Source organism: Erinaceus europaeus, chromosome 6 (assembly GCF_950295315.1).
Source record: "Erinaceus europaeus chromosome 6, mEriEur2.1, whole genome shotgun sequence".
Taxonomy (NCBI): Eukaryota; Metazoa; Chordata; class Mammalia; order Eulipotyphla; family Erinaceidae; genus Erinaceus; species Erinaceus europaeus.
This window is the reverse complement of record NC_080167.1, coordinates 36,190,453-36,206,867: the sequence shown is the minus strand read 5'-3', so window position 1 is coordinate 36,206,867 and position 16,415 is coordinate 36,190,453. Positions and strand designations below refer to the sequence as shown.

Genomic DNA, 16,415 nt, shown 5'->3' with positions numbered 1-16,415 from the left:
TAAACAGGAACAGATGACATATAGAGGTGTTAAGGAAAGGACCAGGCAGTGGCACACCTAGTGATACACTCACATTACAGTGTGCAAGGACCTCCATTCAAGCCCCTGATCCCCACCTTCAGGGGGAAAGCTTCCCAAGTGGTGAAGCAAGGTTGCAAGTGGTCTCTCTGTCTCTTTCCCTGTCTCCTCCCTTCTCAGTTTCTGTTTCTATCCAATAATAAATAAATTAAAATATTTTAAAGAGGTGTTTAGAAAAGTGTATGGTAATGCCACTGCAAAAGGAAAAACCATTTCATGAGCACTGCACTTCAAAAAAACGTCTTATTAACAAAGGTCACAGGGATCAGGCGGTAGTGTAGCGGGTTAAAGCATATGGCGCAAAGCGCGAAGACCAGCATAAGGACCGTGGTTCAGGGAGTTTGGCTGCAGCGCAGCGGGTGTAGCATATGTGGCTCAAATCGCAAGGACCCGCCTAAGGATCCCAGTTTGAGCCCCCGGCTCCCCACCTGCAGGGGGGTCACCTCACAAGCGGTGAAGCAGGTCTTTCTCTCCCCCTCTTTGTCTTCCCCTCCTTTCTCCATTTTCTCTCTGTCCTATCCAACAACAACAACATCAATAACGAAAACAATAATCACTACAACAATAAAACAATAAGGGCAACAAAAGGAAATAAATAAATATTTTTTAATTTTTTTTAAAGGACCCCGGTTCGAGTCCCTGGCTCCCCACCTGCAGGGGGATTGCTTCACAAGCAGTGAAGCAGGTCTGCAGGTGTCTGTGTTTCTCTCCTACTTTCTCCATTTCTCTCTGACCTATCAACAACAATGACATCAATAACAATAATAACCACAACAACGATAGAACAACAAGGGCAACAAAAGGAGGGAAAAAATAGCCTCCAGGAGCAGTGGCTTCATGGTGCAAGCACCAAGCCCCAGCAATAACCCTGGAGGCAAACAAAACAAAACAAAACAAAAAAAGAAGAAGGTCACATTTGTACCAGTGTGTGATGCAGATAGAGACAGATAAACCAAAGAAGTAAATTCTCAGTATATGTGGATATGAATATTCAATCACAATTAACATAAAAACAAGTTAGTTACTTTGGGTGTTTGTTTGTTTTTCTTCTCTACACTTTCCTTAAATTTGTTTCGTCTTGGACTAGCAAGAGGAAGAATGGCCTTCTATAAAAAGAGCACACTAAGCAACTATTTGTGAGTAGAACCTGCAGCAAGAAAAAAAGAACTGATGTCTCCATTCACTAATACCTCAGAATCCTGTTTTCAAGATTCATTCTGATTTAGCCATTGTGAGTTTGTAAAGTAATACCAGAAATCTGGCTTTATATAAAGAAGAAATGACAGATCCAGGTAGGCTATGGCTGTAGGTGAAGAAGGGACTGAAAAATAAAGAATAAGCCCTAATGCAGTGACTCAGTGACCATGGAGAGAGAGTGGCATTATGTATGCATGTGCAGTGAGGGAAGGTTCACCTGAAGGTTGCAGTTTATATGCCCAAGAGCTTCAGGCCTTCACCTGAAGTCTTTAATCTTAGCTCCATATACCCTGTACACCAACAAATTTTTGTGTTTTCTCTCCCTCTCTCTCTCTCTCTTTCTCTCTCTCATAAATACACAAATACTCTAATATAAAGGAGTCTCTTGTTATATGCAGAATGGTGAACTGCAGCCCTAACTGTGCTAGGGGTTGAATTGAACATGAGCTAGAACATGATCTAGGGTGTCAACATACATCAAGAATAAGAATTTCTTTAAAAAGCAAGTGGACCATTACAAATCATGCTGCTATGCACATAAGTGTACATAGGATCTCTTTGGTTGAGTGTGTTTGTTTCCTTCTTTCAGGGCAGACTTGGTGATAGTTGATTCCGTCAACTGTTGCTTGTCTGAGAAGGTTTTGATGCCTCCATCTAGTCTGAATGACAGTCTATCAGGATACAGCAGTCTTGGTTGAAAGCCTTTCTCATTGAGTACTCAATAGATATCTTGCTATTCTTTTCTGGCCTGTAGTGTTTGTGGAGAAGTCTGCTGCTAATCTTATGGGTTTTCCTCTGTAGGAGACACTTTGTTTTTCTCTTGCAGCCTTCAGGATCCTTTCTTTATCCTTATTCCTTTCCATTCTAAATATGGTGTGTCTTGGTGTATTTAAGTCTGGGTTAATTCTGTTTGGGGTCCTCTGGGATTCTTGAACCTTTATGTCTTTGATGTTGTCTAGACTACAGAAGTTTTCAGCTACTATGGCCTGAAGAATGCTTTCTTCCTCTCCCTCTCTTTCTTCCTCAGGTAAGCCAATAATGAATACATTGTTTCTTTTGAAGTCATCCCATATGTCTTTGTTGTTGTTTTCAGTATCTCTTAATCTCTTTTTGATATCTCTTACTTCATTTTTTAGTTGTCTCTAATTCATCCTCAATCTTGCTAATTCTGTCTTCAGCCTCATTGACTCTATCCCCTCTACTGTTTTCTGGAGTTCATCTATTTTGTTACCCTGTTCTGATACTGTTTTAGCTTGTTCAGCTAGTTGTGTTCTTAGCTCAGCTATTTCAGCTTTCAGCTCTCTAATTACCTTGAGATAGTGTTTTCTTCCAGAGTCTCATTTGTTGTTTCTGTATTTATGATGACAATACTTTCAAACTCTTTACTCACTACTATGATTATTTCCTTAACTAGTATTTGGATGTTGACCTCATTATTTTGTGCTTCACCCTTTGGGGGGATTTTTAGCTCGACTCTTGTGCTGGTTCATTTCTCCAACATTTCTTCTTGTTGGTTTAACCTTTTTATATATTATGTTATGAGTTCCCTCTATCAGTACTTTTCAAATTACTGATCACTATTATCTGGATTGACTTGTGTCTAAGTAAGGTAATTAAAGTGTTCACAGTTGTGGAAGTTAACAGTTGTTTCAATAGTATTTTAATCCCTGATTTGGAGCTCAATGGCTTAAAAGCCTCTTTTGTGCCTTTTCTTCCCTGTAGGCTATGGGAGCCTGAAGGCTTTTTTATTTATTTATTTTTTATTTAAGAAAGGATAAATTAGCAAAACCATAGGGTAGGAGGGATACAACTCCACACAATTCCCGCCACCCAATCTCCATATACCATCCCCTCCCCTGATAGCTTTCCCATTCTCTATCCCTCTAGGAGCATGGAACCAGGGTCATTGTGGGTTGCAGAAGGTGGAAGGTATGGCTTATGTAATTGCTTCCCCACTGAACATGGACGTTGACTGGTCGGTCCATACTTCCAGTCTGCCTCTCTCTTTCCCTAGTAGGGTGGGTCTCTGGGGAAGCAGACCTCTAGGGCACATTGGTGGGGTCTTCAGTCCAGGGAAGCCTGGACAGCATCCTGATGGCATCTGGAACCTGGTGACTGAAAAGAGAGTTAACATAAAAAGCCAAATAAATTGTTGAGCAATCATGGACCCAAAGGTTGGAATAGTGGAGAGGAAGTGTTGGGGGAGGGAGGTACTCACGGCAAACTCTAGTGTAATTCTGCTTTCAGGTATATATTTTGCACTAGTTTATGGATAAGTGTGAACATATGCTCTCTCTCACAGAACCTGGTTTTGGGACTTTGTTAGAAAGTGAACCACCTGTGATGGAATTAGAGAATACTATGAAAGGAAAGGTCTCACCCGAGTAATTAAGCTGAACGGTTGTCATTCCACACCTGAAGTCTCTGGACACAGTCTGAGCTGAAGCATGTTGAGGTGACAATCATTGTGTTGATTAGGTTGTGATCGGCAGATGCAATATTATTTGATATGGATTGGGAGACGCATGCAGCAAAGTGGGCCCTATCCTAAGGTTCCAGGACTGGGGGAAATATAGGCTCTTTAGTGGATACATGAGGTTCCTGCTGTCTTAGGGTTCAAAAAGACAATGGATAGTTATTGCTATCATCACATTATTTGGTAATTGGGTTAACTTTGAAAAGTCCTTTTGTTAGGGTTTGCTGTATAGTACCCAGTATCTCATATATAGTTGTGCCACTGGTTGCTTCTGATCTACTTGGTCTAGGCTTTTGAGAGGGTCCACATATCAAATACACAGCCTATATAGTAAAAAGACTCAGTCTGTGTTTTAAAAACTTTGAGACATACGATTAATTATCCACCTCTCATATTAATTAACTAGTGATTTATATGACTACACTTTACTAGGACTGTGCATAAACACCATTCCCAGGACCAAAAGACTATGTCCCATCCCACCCACCCACCAGTGGCCCAGGGAGCTGCATGTCTACCCCTCACCACAGGGTTTTTACTTTGGTGCCCTACTTTCAATTTAGTCAGATCCTGCTTTTAGTTTCCCTTTCAGATCTTTTTTCTCAACTTCTGTTGATGAGTGGGATCAGCCCATACTCATCTTTATCTTTCTGATTTAGCTCACTTAACATAATTCCTTCTAGCTCTGTCCAAGATGGGTCAGAGAAGGTAGGTTCATTGTTCTTGATAGATGTGTAGTATTCCACTGTGTACTTTCTCAGCCACTCATCTGTTGTTGGGCACCTGGGTTGCTTCCAGATTTTAGCTATTATGAATTCTGCTGCAACGAACATAGGAGTACACACCTCTTTTTGGTTGGGTGTTATGGAATCCTTGGGGTATATCCCCAGGAGAAGAATTACTGGATCATATGGAAGGTCCATGTCTAGCCTTGTGAGAGTTCTCCAGACAGCTCTCCACAGAGGCTGGACCAATTTACATTCCCACCAGCAATGTAAAATGGTTCCTCTGTCCCCACAGCCTCTCCAGCATTTGTTGCTGCTGTCCTTTTTGATGTATGCCATTCTTACAGGAGTGAGGTGGTATCTCAATGTTGTCTTAATTTGCATTTCTCTGACAATCAGTGACCTGGAGCAATTTTTCATGTTTTTTAGCCTTTTGGATCTCCTCTGAGGTGAATGTTTTGTTCATATCCTCTGCCCATTTTTGGATGGGATCATTTGCTTTTTTGGTTCTAAGTTTGCTGAGCTCTTTGTATATTTTGGTGATTAGCCAAAATATACAAAGCCTGAGGGCTTTTAAACTATAAGTAGGCTTCTTAGCTTAATCACTGACTCCTGACCAAGAGATAAAGCAGGGTGTGGCAGAGATAATCCAGTGGTTATGCAAAGAGACTTTCACATCCCCACCACTATGCCACTGAGGTATAGGTCTTCTCCTGAGTTTCCTGGTTAGTTCTCTGTCCCCTGGTGTCAGCACAGGGCCTCCCTCCTGCTGCTCCATATTCTGAGAGCAGTAGCAATGGAGACTCAGAGTCGCACTTGGTGAGCCTCAGGGGAGTCCTCTCCTCCCTTTAGCCATCCCCTTGTTGGTGGAACAGACTGGAAGTGGTGTCTCAACTGATAAGTGACTGTTACCAGCCACTTAATCTCTCCCTAGGCTCCTCGCTGTCCACCAGCCACACGTGTTTGCACTCACCAGTGATTTGGTGGGTCCTGAATCATTCTAGTCCTGTCTTGTTGTGGTCCCAGGTGGTCTCATTTGTTATTCCTAGTTGATCTGGGAGAGGAGAGAAGAGGAGAGGAGAAACACATTTGCTGCTGCTCATAGCCCCACCTCTGTAAGTTCTCCTGGTTTATGTTTTCTAATAAAGAAAGTGACTAATTTAACCTCATAAGATTTCTGTAACTGACATGAAGATGGGAGAATGAGGTACTTTTTACTAGCTCTCATGTCACCCAGAAATGTTGGTGTGGAATTTTTAAGTCAGAAGAGTACCTGAGATGTAAAAGATTTAAACACATTATGTAAATCTCTTGACTTGGAGTTTTAGGGCCAAATTATTAAGATAGAATAGAATAAATAAAGGATTATTTTAGGAAATGTAAATTTACTCTCCAGATTGATTAGATTGGAATTTTGCCCAGAGGAGAAACTGTCATGATGGAAGTCTGCTACTTGGAATCTCACTTTGTTGTGTTTAACTCATATCTCATATTCTTTTCAGAAAAATCAAGTTCTACTATATTCAGTTAGACAAATGCATTGAGTATTGAGATCATTTTACTAGAATATTAATTATTAAACATGGACTTATCTTTAAAGTTGGGAATTCACATTCATAGGTAAAATATATCTGTGATACTGGAAAATTATACTACAGAGAAGTTCAGTTGCCCAATGAGCTATATGTACAAAACTGTAAATGATATTATTAGTGGTGAATTCTGTGTGATCAAAGCCAGAAACAATGCTATATAGAATTCTAAGTATAAAAAGCAAATGTTAGTACTTTTTTTTCCTTTTGTGTGACTGGGACTTCACTGTTCCAGGCTGTCTTTTTTAGATAGAGAGAAGTGGGGGAGAGGCACCAACATCACCAAAAGGATTTGAATCTGGGTCAAGTGGTAGGTACTGTTTTCCCAGGTGATCTCTCTGGCCATTCCCAATGTTAGCTTTTAGTAGGAAATACTAAGAGATTATGGCTCAAAGTGAAATAAAGAAAGACTATAGAATAAATATAAACGTGAGAGAAATGCATTAAAAAGTATGAGGAAAAGGATGTCTTTTAGGTATTGCTAAGTGTAGAAAATCTAGTGAATTAAAATAAACTGTTTTTTAAAATATAACTTTTTAGAGATTTATTTAATTTATTACATATGAAACAGATTTTCTCATGAGATTAAAAGGAAAGATAAGCCAAAGCACCACTCAGGTACATGTATTGCTAGGGATCAAACCAGAAACCTCTGACATGAAAGTCCAGTTGAACTCTTTCTTTAATTACAGTCTAGAGGATAGTAATATTTTTTCTAAATTCAGTTTAGTTTCAATATTATATTTATAGCAAAGCAAAATCAAAATGTTTTCACTTACTAAATAGATAAAAATATGTTTAAGAATGTTGTCAGGGCTGAGCAGTGGCTCACCTTAGAAAATGTATACATCAATACTTACCTGGCAGGGGAGATACCATGATCACGAAGGTGGTTTTCCCAGGGCGAGGCTTATCCATTGCACTCCGGATGTGCTGACCCCTGCGATTTCCCCAAATGTGGGAAACTCGACTGCATAATTTGTGGTAGTGGGGGACTGCGTTTGCGCTCTAATAGAAATAAAAAAATTTTAAAAAAAAGAAAATGTATACATCATCCTGCACCAGTAATAATCCTGATAGGCAAGACAGGAGAAAGAGAGAGAATGTGGTCAGATTTTTTAAAAGATTAATTTAATGCTCTCAATCTTAACTTCTTTACTCTCTCACCTAAGAAACCACTTGTCACAAAAATAAACAAACAACCAAACAAAAAATTAAAACTAGATTTTTCCTTGATTTTACTAGTCACAATATACCAAGATGCTCCCCACCTCACCTACTAGATTTCAGTCCTTTGCCACAATGGGAAACCATAGAAGCCCAGGAAGTTTTTTTTTTAACCTAAAAATAAAATGCCGGGTTTTGTCTCTTATTTTGCATTTATTATCAACTAGAATGGGCTTTCTGCCCCTAGTAGATACTATGTAAGACAACGTGTGTATTTGGGAAATATTCTTTTTTTTTAATTTATTTATTGAGGGATTAATGTTATACAGTCGGCAGTAAATAACAATAGTTTGTACATGCATAACATTTATCAGTTTTCCACATAACAATACAACCACCACTAGGTCCTCTGTCATTCTTTTCCAGGATGTGTCGTCTCCCCCTTCACCCAACACAGGGACTTTTATTTTGGAGCAATGCATCAGCTTGTGTTTTCTCTTCTGATCTTGTTTTCAACTTCTGCCTGAGAGTGAGATCATCCCATATTCATCCTTCTGTTTCTGACTTATTTACCTTAACATGATTTCTTCAAGATCCATCAGATAGGTTTAAATCGGTGAAGTCACCATTTTTAATAGCTAGATAGTATTCCATTGTGTATATATACCACAACTTGCTCAGCCGCTCTTCTGTTGTTGGACACCAGGGTTCTAACTTAGTGTTTGCATAGAAAAATGCCACTGTTTCTTTATGCAAACACTAAATCTGAAGAAGAAGACATCCAGAAATTACTCCCATTTACTGTTTCAGCAAAATCAAACAAATACCTAGGAATAAAGTTGACCAAAGAAGTGAAAGAATTGTATACTGAAAACTATGAGTCGCTACTCAAGGAAATAGAAACTGATACCAAGAAATGGAAAGACATCCCATGCTCATGGATTGGAAGAATAAATATCATCAAAATGAATATTCTCCCCAGAGCCAAATACAAATTTAATGCAATACCCATCAAAGTTCCACCAAGCTTCTTTAAGAGAATAGAAAAAACACTACAATCATTTCTCTGGAACCTGAAAACACCTAGAATTTCCAAAATCATCTTGAGGAAAAGAAACAGAAATGGAGGCATCACACTCCCAGATCTCAAACTATATTATAAAGCCATCATCATCAAAACAGCATGGTACTGGAACAAAAATAGGCACACAGACCAGTGGAACAGAATTGAAAGCCCAGAAATAAATCCCCACACCTATGGACATCTAATCTTCGATAAGGGGGTCAAAAGGAAGAAGGAGGCTCTCTTCAATAAATGGTGCTGGGAAAAATGGGTTATAACATGCAGAAGAATGAAATTGAACCTCTTTATCTCACCAGAAACAAAAATCAACTCCAAATATATCAAAGACCTGGATGTCAGACCAGAAACAATCAAATACCTAGAGGAAAACATTGGTAAAACACTTTCCCACCTACACCTCAAGGGCATCTTTAATGAATCAAACCCAACTGCAAGGAAGACTAAAGCAGAAACAAACCAATGGGACTACATCAAATTGAAAAGCCTCTGTACATCCAAAGAAACTATTAAACAACCAAGAGACCCCTCACAGAATGGGAGAATATCTTCACATGCCATACACAGACAAGAAACTAATCACCAAAATATATAAAGAGCTCAGCAAACTTAGCACCAAAAAAGCAAATGACCCCATCCAAAAATGGGCAGAGGATATGAACAAAACATTCACCTCAGAGGAGATCCAAAAGGCTAACAAACACATGAAAATCTGCTCTAGGTCAATGATTGTCAGAGAAATGCAAAGTAAGACAACACTAAGATACCACCTCACTCTTGTAAGAATGGCATACATCAAAAAGGACAGCAGCAACAAATGCTGGAGAGGCTGTGGGGACAGAGGAACCCTTTTGCATTGCTGGTGGGAATGTAAATTGGTACAGCCTCTGTGGAGAGCAGTCTGGAAAACTCTCACAAGGCTAGACATGGATCTTCCATATGATCCAGTAATTCCTCTCCTGGGATTATACCCCAAGGACTCCATAACAACCAACCCAAAAGAGGTGTGTACTCCTATGTTCATAGCAGCAGAATTCATAATAGCTAAAATCTGGAAGCAACCCAGGTGCCCAACACCAAATGAGTGGCTGAGAAAGCTGTGGTATATATCCACAATGGAATACTATGCAGCTATCAAAAACAATGAACCCACCTTCTCTGACCCATCTTGGATAGAGCTAGAAGGAATTATGTTAAGTGAGCTAAATCAGAAAGATAAAGATGAGTATGGGCTGATCCCACTCATCAACAGAAGCTGAGAAAGAAGATCTGAAAGGGAAACTAACAGCAGGACCTGATCAAATTGTAAGTAGGGCACCAAAATAAAAACCCTGTGGTGAGGGGAAGACATGCAGCCTCCTGGGCCAGTGGGGGGTGGGAGTGGGTGGGAAGGATGGGTCACAGTCTTTTGGTGGTGGGAATGTGTTTATGTACACTCCTAGTAAAATGTAGTCATATAAATCACTAGTTAATTAATATGAGAGGGGGAAAATTAATTGTATGTCTCGAAGTTTTTCAAAACACAAACTGAATCTTTTCAATATATAGGCTGTGTAATTGATATGCAGACTCTCTCAAAAGCCTAGACCAAGTAGACCAGAAGCAACCAATAGCGCAGCTATATACAAGATACTGGACACTGTACAGCAAACCCTAACAAAAGGACTTTTCAAATTTAACCCAATTACCAAATAATGTGATGATAACATTAACTATCAATTGTCTTTTGGAACCCTAAGACAGCAGGAACCTCACATCTCCAATATAGAGCCTCTACTTCCCCCAGTCCTGGAACCCTTGACTGGGCCCTAGGGCCCACTTTCCCGTATGCCTCTCCCAATCCATATCAAATAATGTTGCATCTGCCAATTGCAACCTAATCAACACAACAATTGCCACCTCAACATGCTTCACTTCAGACTGTGTCCAGAGACTTCACATGTGGAATGACAATCCTTCGTCTTCATTACTTGGGTGAGACCTTTCCTTTCATAGTATACTCTAATTCCATCCCAGGTGGTTCACTTTCTAACAAAGTTCCAAAACCTAGATATACACCAGTTTCTATGAGAGAGAGCATATGTTCACACGTATCCATAAACTACTGCAAAATATATGCCTGAAAGCAGAAGTGCACTAGAGTTTGCAGTGAGTACCCCCCTAACATTTCCTTTCCACTATTCCAACCTTTGGGTCTATGATTGCTCAGCAATTTGTTTGGCTTCATATGTTAACTCTCTTTTCAGTCACCAGGTTCCAGATGTCACCAGGATGCCGGCCAGGCTTCCCTGGACTGAAGACCCCACCAATATGTCCTGGAGCTCCGCTTTCCTAGAGACCCACCCTACTAGGGAAAGAGAGAGGCAGACTGGGAGTATGGACCAACCAGTCAATGTCCATGTTCAGCAGGGAAGCAATTACAGAAGCCAGACCTTCTACCTTCTGCAACCCACAACGACCCTGGTTCCATGCTCCCAGAGGGATAGAGAATGGGAAAGCTATCAGAGGAGGGGATAGTATATGGAGATTGGGTGGTGGAAATTATTTGAAGTTGTACCCCTCCTACCCTATGGTTTTGTTAATGTATCCTTTCCTAAATTAAAAAAAAAAAATGCCACTGACTTCTGTATGTTAATTTTGTAGCTGAAACCTTACTGTATTACCTGATGATATCCAAAAGCTTCTTGCTGAATTCCTTAGGTTTTTCTATGTATACTATCATGCCATCTGCAAAGAGGGAGAGTTTGACTTCTTCTCTTCCAATCTGTATCCCTTTAATTCCTTGCTCCTGCCTGATTGCTATGGCAAGAACTTCCAGCACTGTGTGGAATAGTAATGATGATGGTGGGCAACCCTGTCTAGTACCTGATCTGTGGGTGAATAATTCCAGTTTTTCACCATTGAGTATGATGCTGACTGAAGGTTTGCTATAGATAGACTCCACTATTTTGAGGAATTTTCCATCTATTCCCATTTTTTATAGTGCTTTGATCATGAAAGGATGTTGGATTTTGTCAAAGGCTTTGTCTGCATCTATTGATATGACCATGTGGTTTTTGTCTTGCTTCTATTAATGTGGTGGATCACGTTGATTGATTTACATATATTAAACCAATCTTGCATGCCTGGGATAAACCCCACTTGGTCATGATGAACAATCTTTTTAATATATTGCTGTATCTGGTTCAGTAGAATTTTGTTCAATATTTTAGCATCTATGTTCATCAGAGATATTAGTCTGTAGTTTTCTTTTTTGGTTGTGTCCCCATCTGCTTTTGGTATCAGAGTGATGTTGGCTTCATAGAAGCTGGGAGTATTCCAGTGTCTTCAATCTTCTGGAAGACTTTTAAAAGTAGAGGTATTAGTTCTTCTTTGAAGGCTTTGTAGAATTCATTTGTAAAACCATCTGGTCTAGAACTTTTATTCTTGGGAAGGTTTTTGATAACTTTTTCAATTTCTTTGGCTGTGATTGGCCTGTTCATATTATCTAGTTCCTCTTTATTTAATTTGGGAAGTTTGTAGGTATCTCATAGGAAGTCTTCCATTTCTTCCAGGTTCTCTAGCTTGATGGCATATAGTTCATCATAGTAACCTCACATGATATGTTGAATTTCTGTGGTGTCTGTTGTGATATCTCCTCTTTCATTTACAATCCAATGTATTTGGATTTTCTTCCTTTTTTGTTTTGTAGGTCTGGCTAAAGGTTTGTCAATTTTGTTCACTCTTTCGAAGAACCAACATTTACTTTTGTTGATCTTTTATATGGTTTTCTTTTTTTCAATGTTATTTATTTTGGCCCTAACTTTAGTGATTTCTGTCCTTCTCATTGCTTGAGGGTTCCTTTGTTCTTCTTCTTCCAGGTCTTTAAGCTGTGCAAGCAGGTTGTTTATTTTTGCTTTTTCTTGTTTCCTAATGTTTGCTTGTATGGCTATGAACATCCCGCTCAGAACTGCCTTAGCTATGTCCCAAACATTTTGATAGCTTGTGTCTTCATTTTCATTGAAATCTTGAAATATTTTGATTTCTTCCTTGATTTCCTATTTGACCCAGTAGTTGTTAAGGAGTGTACTGTTGAGCTTCCACATTTTGGGACTATTACTAATCTTTTGTTTACTGTTAAGTGTTAGTTTAATTCTACTATGGTCAAAGAATATGCTTGGGATGATTTCAATGCTTTTGAATTTGCTGGTGCTATCTTTCTGGCCTAACATATGGTCTGTCCTTGAGAATGACCCATGTGGACTTGAGTAGACTGTGTATTCCAGTTTCTTGTGGTGAATGACTCTGAAAATGTACAATACTTCTTGTTTATCTATCTCTTTATTTAGCTTCTTCAATTCTTTATTGATTTTATGCCTGGATGATTTACAAGCTGAGAGAATGAGGTAGTTATGTCCCCTACTATGACTGTGTTGCTGTTAATATATTGCTGCAGCTCTTTCAGTAGATGTTTGACGTATTTATATGGCTTCTCATTGGGTGCATAGATGTAATATTATTAAGTCCTCTTTTTTGACTGATCCTCTGAGCATTAATTAATGTCCATCCTTGTCTTTTTTAATTTTATTTATTTTAAAGTTTATCGTGTCAGATATGAGAATAGCTGTTCCTTCCCCTTTTTTTGGTCCATTGGCTTGTATAATAGTTTTTCATCCTTTCACTTTGAGTCAGTGTTTGTCTTGTTGAGTTAGGTGGGTTTCCTGTAGACAGCATATTGTTGGGTTGTGTTTTCTGATCCATCTCCCTACTCTGTGCCTTTTAATAGGTGAATTTCAACCATTGACATTTATTGATATAATATACTGAACATATTTTAATGGCAGTATTTTGTAGATTTTTAGAGTGTTCTGATATATGGCATATGTATGATGTTCTGACTCTTTATAGGAGACCTTTTGGAACTTCTTTCAGGGCAGGCTTGGTGATAGTTGATTCTTTCAACTATTGCTTTTCTGAGCAAGTTTTGATGCTTCCAACTAGTCTGAATTATAGTCTAGCAGGATACAGTAGTCTTGGTTGAAAGCCTTTCTCATTGAGTACTCAATAGATATCTTGCCATTCTCTTCTGGCTTGTAGTGTTTGTGTAGAGAAGTCTGCCATTAATCTTATAGGTTTTCCTCTGTAGGTGACTTTTTGTTTTCCTTTTCAAAGCTTCAGGATCCTTTCTTTATCCTTATTCCTTTCCATTCTAAATATGATGTGTCTTGGTGTCTTTAAGTCTGGGTTAATTCTGTGTGGGACCCTCTGGGCCTCTTGAACCTTTATGTCTTTGATGTTGTCTAGACTAGAGAATTTCTCAGCTATTGTGTACTGTAGAATGTTTTCTTTCCCTCCCTCTTTTCTTCCTCTGGTAAGCTAATAGTGTGTATATTATTTCTTTTGAAATCATCCCATATGTCTCTGTTGTTGTTTTCAGTATCTCTTAATCTCTTTTTGAGATCTCTTACTTCTTTTTTAATTTCCTCTAATTCATCCTTGATCTTGCTAATTCTGTCTTCAGCTTCATTTATTCTATTCTCACCCCCCTCTACTCTTTTCCATAGTTCTTCTATTTTGTTATCCTGTTATGGTACTATTTTAGTTTTTCCAATTAGTTGTGTTCTTAGCTCAGCTGTTTCAGCTTTCAGCTCTTTAATCATCTTGAGATAACTAGTGTTTTCTCCCAGAGTTTCCTTTGTTGTTTCTGCATTTCTCATGACAATTCTTTCAAACTCTTTACTTACTACTGGAACTATTTGCTTAACTAGTGTTTGGATGTTGACATTATTTTGTGCTTCAACCTTTGGGGAGCTTTTAGCTGGACTCTTGTCCTGGTTCATTTCTCCAATATTTCTTCTTGTTGGTTTAACCATTCTATATAATATGTTACGAGGTCTCTCTCTCAGTACATTTCAAATTACTATTCAGTCCTGCCTGGTCTGACTTGTGTCCATATAATGTATTTAAAGGCTTCACATTTGTGGAAAATAACAGTTATTTCAATGTTATCTCGATCCCTGAGTTGAAGCATAGAGTCTTTTAAACCCTCTTGTGTTCTTTTTCTTCCCTGTAGGCTATGGGAGCCTGAGGGCTTTTTAACTTTAAGTAGATATTTTTTTATCTTAATCACTCACTCCTGACTAAGAGATAAAACAGGGTGGGGGAGAGATAGTGTAGTGGTTATGCAAAGAGACTCCCACACCCTGAGGGTCAAAATCCCATGCCCAATTTGGCTGCTCTTACAGGAGCCAAGCATCACTCCTTAGCCCTGTGAGTTTCTGAAAAAAAAAATCCTGTTTGTACTCCATGGGTCCTGAGTCAATTATTCACTGTGTCTCCCAATTCATTAGGAGAACAATATGGAAAGGCTTCCACTATACAGTCCCACTTACAGACCACTGAGAGTGTAGATTGAGTTGCCCAATCAAGTCTCTGCCCCCCAATGTCAGCACAGGGCTTCCCCAGTGCTGCTCCAACTTTCAAGGGACAATAGCAATGGAGACTCACAGTTGCACTTGGTGAGCCTTAGTGGGTCCTCTCCTCCTTTCAGCAGTCTTTTTGTTGGTAAAACTTAGACTGGAGGTGGCATCTCAACTGGCATGCTGCTGGACTGTTAACAGTTGCTCCTGAGTAACTGTTAACCCCAGGAATCTCTCCTTAAGCTCCTCTCTGTCCACAAGCCACACATGTTTACAATCACCCATGACTTGGTGGGTCCCCAAAGTTGTCTTAGTCATGTCTTGTTGTGTTCTCAGATGACAATCTTTTTCATTCCAGTGAGCTCTTTATATATTTTGGTTATTAGCCTCTTGTCAAATGTATGGCATGTAAAAATCTTCTCCCATTCTGTAAGTAGTCTCTTTGGGTGATGGTTTGTTTATTTTACTGTGCAGAAGCTTTTCAAATTGATGTAGCCTCACTGGTTTATTTTTGTTTTAGTCTTCCCTGTAATTAGGTCTGTATCATCAAAGATGCCTTTGATATTTAGATGGGTAGTGTTCCACCAATATTTTCCTCTAAGTGTTTGATAGTTTCTGGTCTAACATCCAGGTTTTTGATCCATTTTGAGTTGACTTTTGTTTCTGGTGAGATATTTCTTCTGCATGTTTCAATCCAATTTTCCCAGCACTAATTATTGAAGAGACCCTCCTTTCTCCATTTGATAGTTTGGGTCTCCTTATCAAAAACTAAATGTGCATAGGTGTGGGAGATTAGTTATGGGCTTTTGGTTCTGTTCCACTGGTCTGTGTATCTATTTTTGTTCAGTACCAGGCTGTTTTGATTATGATAGCCTTATAATATAGTTTGAGATCTGGGAGTGTGATGCTTCCATTTCTGTTTCTTTTCCTCAAGATTATTTTGACAGTTCTGGGTGTTTTCTGGTTCCAAATAAGTGACTGCAATTTTTGTTCTTTTCTCTTAAAGAAAATTGGTCGGACCTTGATGGGTATCACATTAAATTTGTATATGGCTCTTGGTAGAATATTGATTTTGATAACATTAATCCTTCTAATCCTTGAGCATGGGATATTTTTCCATTTCTTTGTATAATTTTCTATTTCCTTGAATAGCAGATCATTGTTTTCAGTATACAGGTCTTTCACTTCTTTGGTTAGGTTTATTCCTAGATATTTTATTCATTTTTCTGCTAGAGTGAATGGGAGTGATTTCTGGATATATTCTTCATCTTCTGACTTAGTTTTTGCTTATATAAATGCCACTGATTTTTGTATGTTAATTTTGTAGCCTGACACCTTGTTATATTTCCAGAAGCTTTCTGCTGGATTCTTTAGGTTTTACTTTTTTAAATTTTTTTAAATCTTTATTTATTTATTGGATAGAGACAGCCAGAAATCAAGAGGGAAGGGGAAGAGAGAAGAAAAAAAAAAAAGACACCTCCAACACTACTTCACCACTTGCAAAACTTTCCCCTGCATGTGGGGACCAAGGGCTTGAACCCGGGTCCTTTTGCATTATAATGTGTGCACTCAAGCGGGTGTGCCACCACCAGGCCCCTGACTCTTTAGGTTTTTCTATGTATACTATCATATCATCTGCAAATACTGAGAGTTCAACTGCCCTTCCAATCTGTGTTCTTTTGATTCTTTTCTCTTTCTTAA

The 16,415-nt window shown here is 38.9% G+C and overlaps 1 non-coding gene across 1 annotated transcript; it reads left to right on the top strand.

Moving 5' to 3' along the window:
- Positions 1-6,920: 6,920 nt before the first annotated feature.
- LOC132539203 (U1 spliceosomal RNA) lies at positions 6,921-7,079 on the top strand. The gene has a single exon (XR_009550495.1). It is a non-coding gene; the product is annotated as a U1 spliceosomal RNA (small nuclear RNA).
- Positions 7,080-16,415: the final 9,336 nt, after the last annotated feature.